Consider the following 10,144-nt stretch of genomic DNA (forward strand, 5'->3'; position numbering starts at 1 on the left):
GAAAATCCAAGCAGGTACCCTTCTGATTTTCTTGTTTCTAAGGCCTCAGGGGTAGGCAAAGTTACTGGGATATTCAGAGTTATATTTGTCTCACTAAGCAAAACATTTCTTCGATTGAAATTGTTGCCATAATAGAAGTTAAGACCTGGGACTCATAGTGCAGCTCTCCAGAGTTGGAGCTCATGCTTCGTTCCCGTAACTGAGGGTTTTCCAAGCTCAGAACAGCTGACATTTTGGACATAATAGTCTGTGGTTGTGGGGATCCATCCTGTGAATTTAACATGTTCAGCAATATGCTGGTCCTCTATCTACCAGACGTCAGTAGTGGCCCCAGAGGTGCTGTAACTAAAAAATGTCTCCAGACATTGTGAAAAGTCTCCCAGGGGAGGGAAGGGACAAAAATCACCCCAGTTGAGGACCACTGCAATTGCATAATGGGTGGATATGCTAAATGCAAAAAAAAATATCTAGAGCTTAACTGGTGATGAAGGTATTTTGGGGTTAGTTGCCTTCTCTCAATGTCTAACATCCCCTGTCACTATCAATAATGAAGAACAAGGGGGTAGTACTGATTCCAGTGGTACTCTGGCTTTTGTTCTATGCAAGATTCATTCCTGATTTCATCATTTCAATGCAATTTCAATTGTATAAAAATTGAGAAGGGACATAATGATAGCTCTGACTACAGCCTTTCTCTAACAGTAAGTCCACATTCCAGAACTGCACCAGTCTTTTCTCCTGCAATTTTCCCTATATTCAGTTGATGGCTAGAATCTTTATTTATTTATTTATTTATTTATTTATTTATTTATTTATTTGTTTATTTATTTATTTTATTGAGACAGAGTCTTGCTCTGTCGCCCAGGCTGGAGGTCAGTGGCGCGATCTTGGCTACACTGGTAGCCTCTGCCTCCCGGGTTCCAGCGATTCTCCTGCCTCAGCCTCCTGGGTAGCTGGGATTACAGGCTCATGCCACCACACCTGGCTAATTTTTGTATGTTTAGTAGAGACAGGGTTTCGCCATGTTGGCCAGGCTGGTCTCGAACTCCTAACCTCAGGTGATCTGCCCACCTCGGACTCCCAAATTGCTGGGATTACAGGCATGAGCCACAGTGCCCAGCCTAGAATCATTTTTAAAATAAAACTCAATTTTAGTAATGTCATCCTCTGCTCATAGGGCCACCGTGGGTCTTTATTACCTCTACTATCAAATAGGAACTCCTCTGAATGGTCTTTAAGTTTTCCTTCAATTTACCACCAAACTCCATCTCATCAAACATCTTTCTCATCTTTATTTATGCCCCCTTTATTCTTCTTACACACAATCAACTTGCATATTCCAATCTCCATGTGTGACACATACAGGACAAATTCATTTCCTGAAGTTTTACTAATTATTCCTTCCTTTACTTCTTATCAATATCATATTCTATTCTAAGAATGACAGGACTGCAATTATTGTGAGGTAATTATTTACTGAATGCCTTCAATATGCCAGACACCGAATATGGGTTAGTAGCTGTTTCTATCAATTTACATTTCATTATTTTGCCCAACCAGATTGTAAGTTCCCAGAGGGTAGGACCAGGTCTTATTTGTATCCCTCTGACACCTCTTAATAATGATGCTAATAAATATGCTTTATATTGACTTGCAACTATAACATTTCAAATTACTGTCACGATTACTAGCTCACTGGTTATATATTTTCAGTATTTTGCAGTCAATGAACGTGGGTCATTAAATGCTCTAGGGAACAGACTGTGGATTACACAACCGGTGCTGAGTAGATATGCATTTAAAACATGATGAGCTACCGAATTCAGTCTCACAACTTCACAACTCTCAACTGGTCACAAAAAAATTCTTTTGGCATTTAAAAACAAAAGTTATTATAGAGAACAAGAACTGCCGAATGAGGCAGAAGACAACACGGAAGTGAATTAAACTATAATACAGCAGCAGGAAAAACAAAAGAGGAGTCGTAGTTTCTGTCTCAAATTCACTATGAGAATTTAAATCCATTTCATAAGATCTTGACCTCTTATCAAATAAAGCTGTTTTAAAAGAATGCAAAACGCTGGGCACAGTGACTCATGCCTGTAATCTCAGCACTTTGGGAGGCTGAGGCGGGAGAATCACTTGAGGCCAGGAGTTCAAAACCAGCCTGGCCAAAATGGCAAAAGCCCGTTTTTACTAAAAATACAAAAATCAGCCGGGTGTGGTTGTGCACATATATAATCCCAGCTACTCAGGAGGCTGAGGCAGGAGAATCACTTGAACCCGGGAAGTGGAGGTTGCAGTATGCCAAGATGGCACCACTGCACTCCACCCTGGGTGACAGTTGATAAAACTCAAAAACCTAAAAATCACAGCATTTTACCTCATATGTATAAAGAAGTCCAAGAAAATACTTTCAGCACAGGTGCAGTGGCTCAGGCCTGTAATCCCAAAACTTTGGGAGGTCCAGGTGGGTGTATCACCTGAGGTCAGGAATTCCAGACCAGCCTCAGCAACAGAGTGAGAACCCCTCTGACAAAAAATTAGCTGGGCATGGTGGTGGGTGCCTGTAATCCCAGCTACTTGGGAGGCTGAGGCAGGAGAACTGCTTGAGCCGGGTAGGCAGAGGTTGCAGTGAGCTGAGATCGCACCACTGCATTCCAGCCTGGGCAACAGAGCAAGACCCTGTATCAGAAAAAACAAACAAACAAACAAACAAAAACAACAAAAAAACCCTATTTTTTTTTTCCAACAATTTTTGGTGATTTCCCCCACACCTGTTTTGGGGAGTCCCTAAATAAATAACACTTAAGTGCCTGTAAAAACCATGTATTTATCAACTTTTCAAATGAATTCAGCCAAAAACAGAAGTCAGCTGATTTGACGATACCCATTAACCCTAGGCACAATATGCCTAAAGAACAGAATATCATTTATCCAGTAATTCTTTCAACATGTATTGCATGCCTACTAAGTGCAGACACTGGCCTAGGCCCTAGAGGCCTAAATCTCAGTTACTGGTATGAATTTGTACAGGGAATTCAGAAAGGGGCAAGTGATCTGAAAAGCCAAAAAAGATTTGTCTTCAATGAGCCTTTTCTCTCCACCTCTAGCTTTCTCGACCCTCAAGTTTAAGGAAGTGAAAAAAACTAAAGGACATTCAAGTTTTAAAGAGAAATTAAAGAAACAAGTTTAGGATCCCAGCAGCCACCTGGAAGATAGAGAAAACAGCTCCCAACGCTATCCATCATCCATGTGACTGGGCGGAAGTGCAGGAGAGCAAGGGAGCCGGAAATGCAGGGCCCGGCGCGGAGGAGGGGAAGAGTCACGGCCCGCGAGGGTTGGAGACCGGAAGTGCAAGTTCTCCCGTGCGCGGGAGAATGTCGCTGGGCAGGGCGTGACTCTAAACTCAGGCCGCACGAGGCCTCTCAGAGGTTCCTCTCACCACAAAGCCCCATCACAGTACAGAAGGCTTTTTGCAAAACAGGGATTTCTCAGCTTTTCCGAAGAGGTTCCTAAATGTGGCTGTAACCCTGACGTGAGGTTTGTAGTGAAGGGTCCGCGCTCTTCTCCCAGGGTTTTGTTAGGCGAATTGGCGTCCCGCAAACCGGACGGGGAAGGGAACGGACCCCGGGACCTGGAGCCACGCGGGTGGGGTCGGGGTTGCTGAACTGCCCGGCTAATGCGGAGCGGCGCCCCCTCCCTGAAGACTGAAGGGGAAAGAGGGACGGGGTCGTGGCGGACGCGATCGCAGAAAGCGGTCACTCGGGGGCACCGAAAGTGTGTCTGTTGGAGTGGTTGGCAGTGGCGTTTATTGAAAGAGGGGCGCATTATTCTCCCTTCCCTCCTTCCCCGAAGCCGGGGCGGCTGGCGGCGATCAGGGCTGAGAACTGGCTCCGGCCTCTGCGGACGCCCGAGGCGCGGGTGGCGCTTTGTGAGCGGCCGCTGGGGCGAAAGGGGTGCGGGGACGTACGCAGGGGGGCTCTTTTCAAATTGAGTTGTTAGAATAAGGTTGTCTTCAGTTTTTTATCTGGGGTATAGAAAAGAAGCTAGAAACTCGGAGTCTCTCTGTCTCTGCCCCAAATTAATTGAGAAATTGTCAGCCTGCCTTGCAAATACACTTCTCTTTCCTTCTCTCAATCTTTTTCTCCCTTCTCTCCCCACAGAGTCGCTCCCGTCCCTACCTACATCCCACACATTTCAGGAGTCCCCTATGTATTCTACAAGACACAGAACGACCATATGAGCCACTTCAGTCCTTCTCAGCATTAGGTGACTGATTTACATCATAATAAAACAAGAGTTTCTTGCTGGTCTTAATGTAATTAAAATGCACCATCCCTGTATGTTCCCAAAGGAGTGGGAGGAAAAGTGTTTGGACAGGGGACTGATCGTCAGTAGGTTTTCACAGCGTGGTTTATAAAATCACTTTTAAGCTCTCTTCCATCTAGTTGTCACTGAGAATTCGGTTTGAGAGGAAATGGCTTTCTAGACGATTTTTCATCTGGATGATTTTTCATCATATTCAACCAAGAGTCTTTCTCATCCTCTAGCTCTCTGAATGTCCAGAAATGTAATAGAAACTCTGCATTGATTTCCAAAGGTCTAATTTCCAGAGGATCCCTAACTCTCCTGTCCTGCCTACATTGCCTGCCCTCTAACATCCTGGGAATGGGAAGTAACACTGGGATCGGTGGCGGCAGAACTGCGGACCCTGACAACTTCAGATTGTTGAAGTGGGGAGGGGGAGAATGGAAAAGAGGAATGGAAAGGCAAAAGAAAAAACATTTGTGTTCATTTACACATTTCCTGTGCAGAACAAAAAAGTCCCACCATCAGCAAAAGAAGTCTCTTCCTCCAAAATAGCAGCCAAAGAGAGAAAATTAGAATATGCATAAAGTCTTTCATTTTCATTCGCACAGAGCACGATTTCCAATTTCCGGCAGATTTGTATTTAAACTGCTCGATTAATCCCAATTTCTGAACAGCGTTTTACTTAGCATTTCCCCAAAACTCACCTAAAGAGTTATTGCTCCCCTCCCATCCCCCTGTTTTGGAGCCTCCCTTTTCCCTATTCTCCAACTGAGAATAAGAATTTCATTGATAAGACTGTAACTTTATTTTTCCTGTCCATTGTTTTCCTCTTAAAACTAGACTGATGCATTGGACCACACTTGAATGCAAGCTGGTTGTTGTCTGTGAAGCCGCGACTGCAAACGAGAGCCTTTTGGAAAGGATATGTTTATGTACCTAAAAGAGAATAAACATGATAGGGCCAATAGACTCTTGCAGATCCTCTCATGTCATCAAAACCTTTCCCATTCTACCCAGGTCATATCTTTTCACCACTAGCAATAGCTGAGATGCTTGGACATAATCCACCCTCCAAACCTTTCCTTCCCTCACCCCTTTTAAGGAGCTTGATAGACAATCATACAATCCTCTTCAAAGGAATATTACTCTTCTTAAATATTCAGAGTGTCAGTCCATTAAATTCCCCAACAGCCCATTACTAAAATATTTTGCTTTGCCACTTGTGCAACAGATCTGGCTGTATCTGCCTTGAAATTTTCTTTGTTGGAAAAAATGTTATTGAGCTTCATTTGAATATCTTTTCTGAAATATCATCTCTTGACTTGGGCTTACGGCTTCTGCTTTTGAAACTGTATATGTTTATTTTACTTAGTAGTAGAATGTTAAAAGAATAAAATTACTACATTTTGACTTACTGAAAAAAATATGTATCTTAATTCTATCAACCCCTAAATTCCTCACTCTTGCACACCCCAAGACAGAAAGAACCCTTTATTTGATTCATAATGTAATCTAAGCAAAATATAGTGGTTCTGGCTTTCCTTCAGTGTTTATAGATCGCATGTAAATCCCAATTATGAGTAATCAAAAACTTAGAAATACTAATATTTGTTCAGCTTTCAGTTTCTGTAAAGAACATACATATTTGAACCATATGCAGCATGGTATATGTAATATAGGTGCATAAGCATTTAAATATATGGTTTAAGTATCTGGTTAGCTAAACAGTCATTAAGATACTGGGATATAGAAACATATTAATCTAGTTAAATGGGTGCATAAACTCTGCATGTGTAATAGTGTCTGCATGACTTACTACTTTGAAATAACTGCCTTTATTGTTTCTTTTTCTGTCATGACAAAAGTATTACACAATTTATTTTAGTTATGCATTTTTCTGTTGAGTTGGAGGCTCTCAGTTATATACTATTAAAACCAAAATGTTGGAAAATAAATTCTCAAAAGCCAGTCGGGAGTAAATGTAACAGGATTGAAGGCCACATTTACTGGCAGTGCTGATTTCTTTTCATTTTCTTATTGAAACAAATGATTGTTTCTTAATCAAAGGAACAATTCAAACAAAGAAGAAACTATCATAATAACAGAGTATTTTTCTTAAAATATTATTTTAATTAGAATTTCATTTTATATGGAAAGCTCCTGTTGTATTTCAAGTTGCAGAACTGTACTTCCAGAAGAGTTGGAGTGAATTTAGTAGTTATGATTAGTGCAGTGAGAAAGCCTGGGGGTATCATTGAAGAATAGATTGATATATAGTTACAGCCAGAACTGCATTTCTCCCATTGCAGACTTAGGCGAGATAAGACTGAACATCACCTCAGAGAATTTATCATCAGAAATGAAAGCTCCTCATTCTTTGCTGATCTTTAGTGAAATAATATTCTCATGAACTGGAATTTTTTTCATACTTTTTACAATGAAAAGACTAGGAAGAAATGAAATGAAAGAGGATTGTTCAGCCTCCCTGCCGTGAAAAGTGAAAAGACAGATGCATGGTACTACAGCAGGGAATTTGCATCCTTTTTTTTTTTCCCTCCCTTTCTTCATTCAACTACTGTTTGGTTTTGGGATAGTGTGTATATATGAGTTTGAAGACAATATCTTCATTAAAATTTTCTAAAGGATAAAACTTGCTATTGATATTTATGCCTTTCTCTTTGTAATTTTTAAGGTGTACAGATCTTGCTTTTACATACATTACTAGGCTATATTACTTTTCAAGAAAACAAAGAAAATATGTTCAATGGTTACTCTTCCTTGACCTAAAATTGTCCTTCTATAGCTAAGATCCTTCTCCATTTGGCCTTGGCTGCTGGACTGCCAAAGAATTTCTGTCTCAGTCTCTGTTCTCTTCCATAATCACCCTTCCTCTCCTAACCAGCTTTATTTTCCCTCTCACAAAAGAAGGAAGTTAGTTATAAAACAACCTGCTTTCACCTCAGTATCTTCCTGATAAATACTGAGTCTAATTCCCTCCCAATCCATTTTTTTAGTTTTCGTTCATTTTCTTTTTGGGGGGATGATGGTGCCTGGGGGTTCATGAGATGGGAAGAACATGAGGCTGAGAGGAGAGTTGAATTACTGCAGACACAGACTCGCTGGCAGATACTTTCAAGCCTAGTCCTAGGAACTGGTGGCTGTTCTTTCACCTAAACAATAAACCTTGGCAAGCTTACAGCTCACAAAGGCATTTTTCCCTTCTCCTGGAGAAATGGGCTGAGCTTTACTTGCCAGACCAACACCAGTTACTAACATCTTTAACCTGCTGTCTTCCCTCCAGGTATACTCCCTTCACTTCGTTATCCTCTTTATGTCTCTCTATCCCTAAAGGAATCAAAAGAGTTCATCCTGGGGGATCTAATTCCTACTTCTTATGTCTTGCCCTATGGGCTGGCTTCCTTAGGGCCAGTGATCACTTTAGACTCATAGGAACCTCAGTGACTCAGCCCTTCTCAAACTCCTCAGCTTTGTGAACTTGCTTCCCAAATAGGACAACTTGCACTCTCACCAGCAGGGCTCCAGTCAGAAGGCACCTGGTCCTTCTACCCAAGAATCGCTTCACATGTCTGCCTCCGCACCCAGTTTCCCGTCCCTACCCCCTGCCAAGGTTGCTTTATTTGGGAATGTCATCTGCAGGGCAGCATGTCCACAGCAATAAAGGGGAGTGGATACAAAAATACTCAGTGCCATTAAAAAGACCTACCATATTAGACCAAGGGAGTCTCTATTAGGAAACTTGGGTTGGAATAGATCATCCATTTAACCAGTGGAACAAGAAATCAGAGAAATGCCTGACTGCAGCTGTGAACCACAAATTTCAGACTGAAATGGATTACATCTTCATCCTGTCAGCCAGATAAATTATTTTAAAATTGTTTCTGCTATTATTTGCATTATTATTATTAACAGTTTATTTTTGTCATTATTGTAATTTTTGTTATTTATTTTTGTTGTTGTTGCAGCTATTATACTATTCAACAGAAGTTTAGAAAGATTAGTCAGATTAATTAGTTTATTGGTAATTTAAAGCTGAAAACTAGTAATTAAGCCAAAAACTAAAAATGATCAGGGATGATTCATAGTAATGTAGGATTTGGGAGGAAGAGAACCTAAATTTTGGACATAAAATTTGGCAGCTGTGAAATAAATAGGACTTGGGGATAAAAAAAATATGACAACTGAAATTTTCTTAGTCATTCAATCACTCCCTCTCCCCCAAATTCAGCTAAGATTATTCTGTATTTGCTTGGTAGAGGAAAAAAAAATTCTATTTGTTTTTGTTGACAGGGAACAAAGATCCCATGTAGTTCTTCATGTGATTTGCATTTTCATGTGGATTCCCTCTGCTCAGGACCAACCAAACATTTAAGATCACTCCCCTCCAAGTTTGACTCTTTCATCTCTTTGCTCTTGTTAGGCACCTCTCTGAAGAGGATGCATCATATAAGACAGGTATACAATTTCAGCCCTCTCAGACAGATTCTGTGGAATATAAATTCAATAATGCAATTTTCTTCACAACATGCTCTGTTCTCTTTCAAATATAATTAATGTTTTGATAGCATAGTTCTTTAACTACATATATACACACAAAAACAGACATACCCTCTAGCTTTGCTATTTGTGATCTAAAGCAGAAATGGATGCAGTTCTTTGAGTGACTCCTAAAATTCCTCAACTCCAGCCCACAGAGAAGAATCTGTTTAGGTAAAAACTGCACAGTCTGTTGCCTACTCAAAAATATTTAAAACAATTAAAAATTGTAAGCCCCTAGGATTTAATACTAATTTTTCTGTTAAATTTCCTAGAAAATAAAGGATATTCTGAACTGATAATCTGATACGGATATTTACTAGAGAACGGTTAAAATAAACAAAAACACTGTCCTAAAATCCTGGTTGTCTTTTCCAAGTTTTGATGATGGAAATTGAATTTCAATCTCTTCCATTTTATCCAATTGGTGCTAAATTGACAGACGTATAAAAACCAGCAACCACAATAACATAACTACAATGACTTACATAAAAAATTGCTTACGCTATCAAATACCTCAGCTGTATGTTTTAGTTGAATTAACTCTCTTAATTGCTATCGGGTGTATATAGACATATTTGTATGTGAAATAGATGGTCACAACAGACAGACACAGATATGTAGATAACATTATGGCCAATAGGAGTTAAGTGAGTAAATGCTGAGCTTCCACATTCAAGTGTACTAAATCCCTAAAATTTCATTTCTCCAAATGGATTACAATTAAAAGAGAACAAATAACCTTGCAGATTGCAGGGAATCATATATTTTTTGTCTTTCATATAGAAAATATGTACTATAGAATACTTAATCCAATAAAAATATAAGCTTTGGTCTCCCTATGTTGCTACTGAGTTGAAGAAGCTAGATCTGTGGCACTAGAATACTGATTTCCAAGCATCATGGCCATTTTGTTTGAATTGTGAATATATAAAAAATGCTGGTAGGGGAAATATTTTACATATTTCTTCTTTCCACAGATATTTTAGAGGGAATGTGTAAAAGATTTTATAAAAATCTTTTGAAGTTTTTTTCTTAATCTTCATGTGATATTTAATGTTTGGAATTGTGAAAGAGGATAAAAGAATCAACAAGGAAGGGAGAACACGCGACTGATTTCAAATAGGTCTTCTTACTGAATGAGAAAGAAAATATTTTCCAGTGCAGTTTTGCAAAAAAAGGGGGAGGGTATAATCAGTGAAAATCTCATTTGTATTTTTTTGTTATGATTTTAGATAATAGCCAGCTAGGGTTCTTTTTCCATTACTTTCCTCCA

This window comes from Symphalangus syndactylus, chromosome 9 (genome assembly GCF_028878055.3).
Source record: "Symphalangus syndactylus isolate Jambi chromosome 9, NHGRI_mSymSyn1-v2.1_pri, whole genome shotgun sequence".
Taxonomy (NCBI): domain Eukaryota; kingdom Metazoa; phylum Chordata; class Mammalia; order Primates; family Hylobatidae; genus Symphalangus; species Symphalangus syndactylus.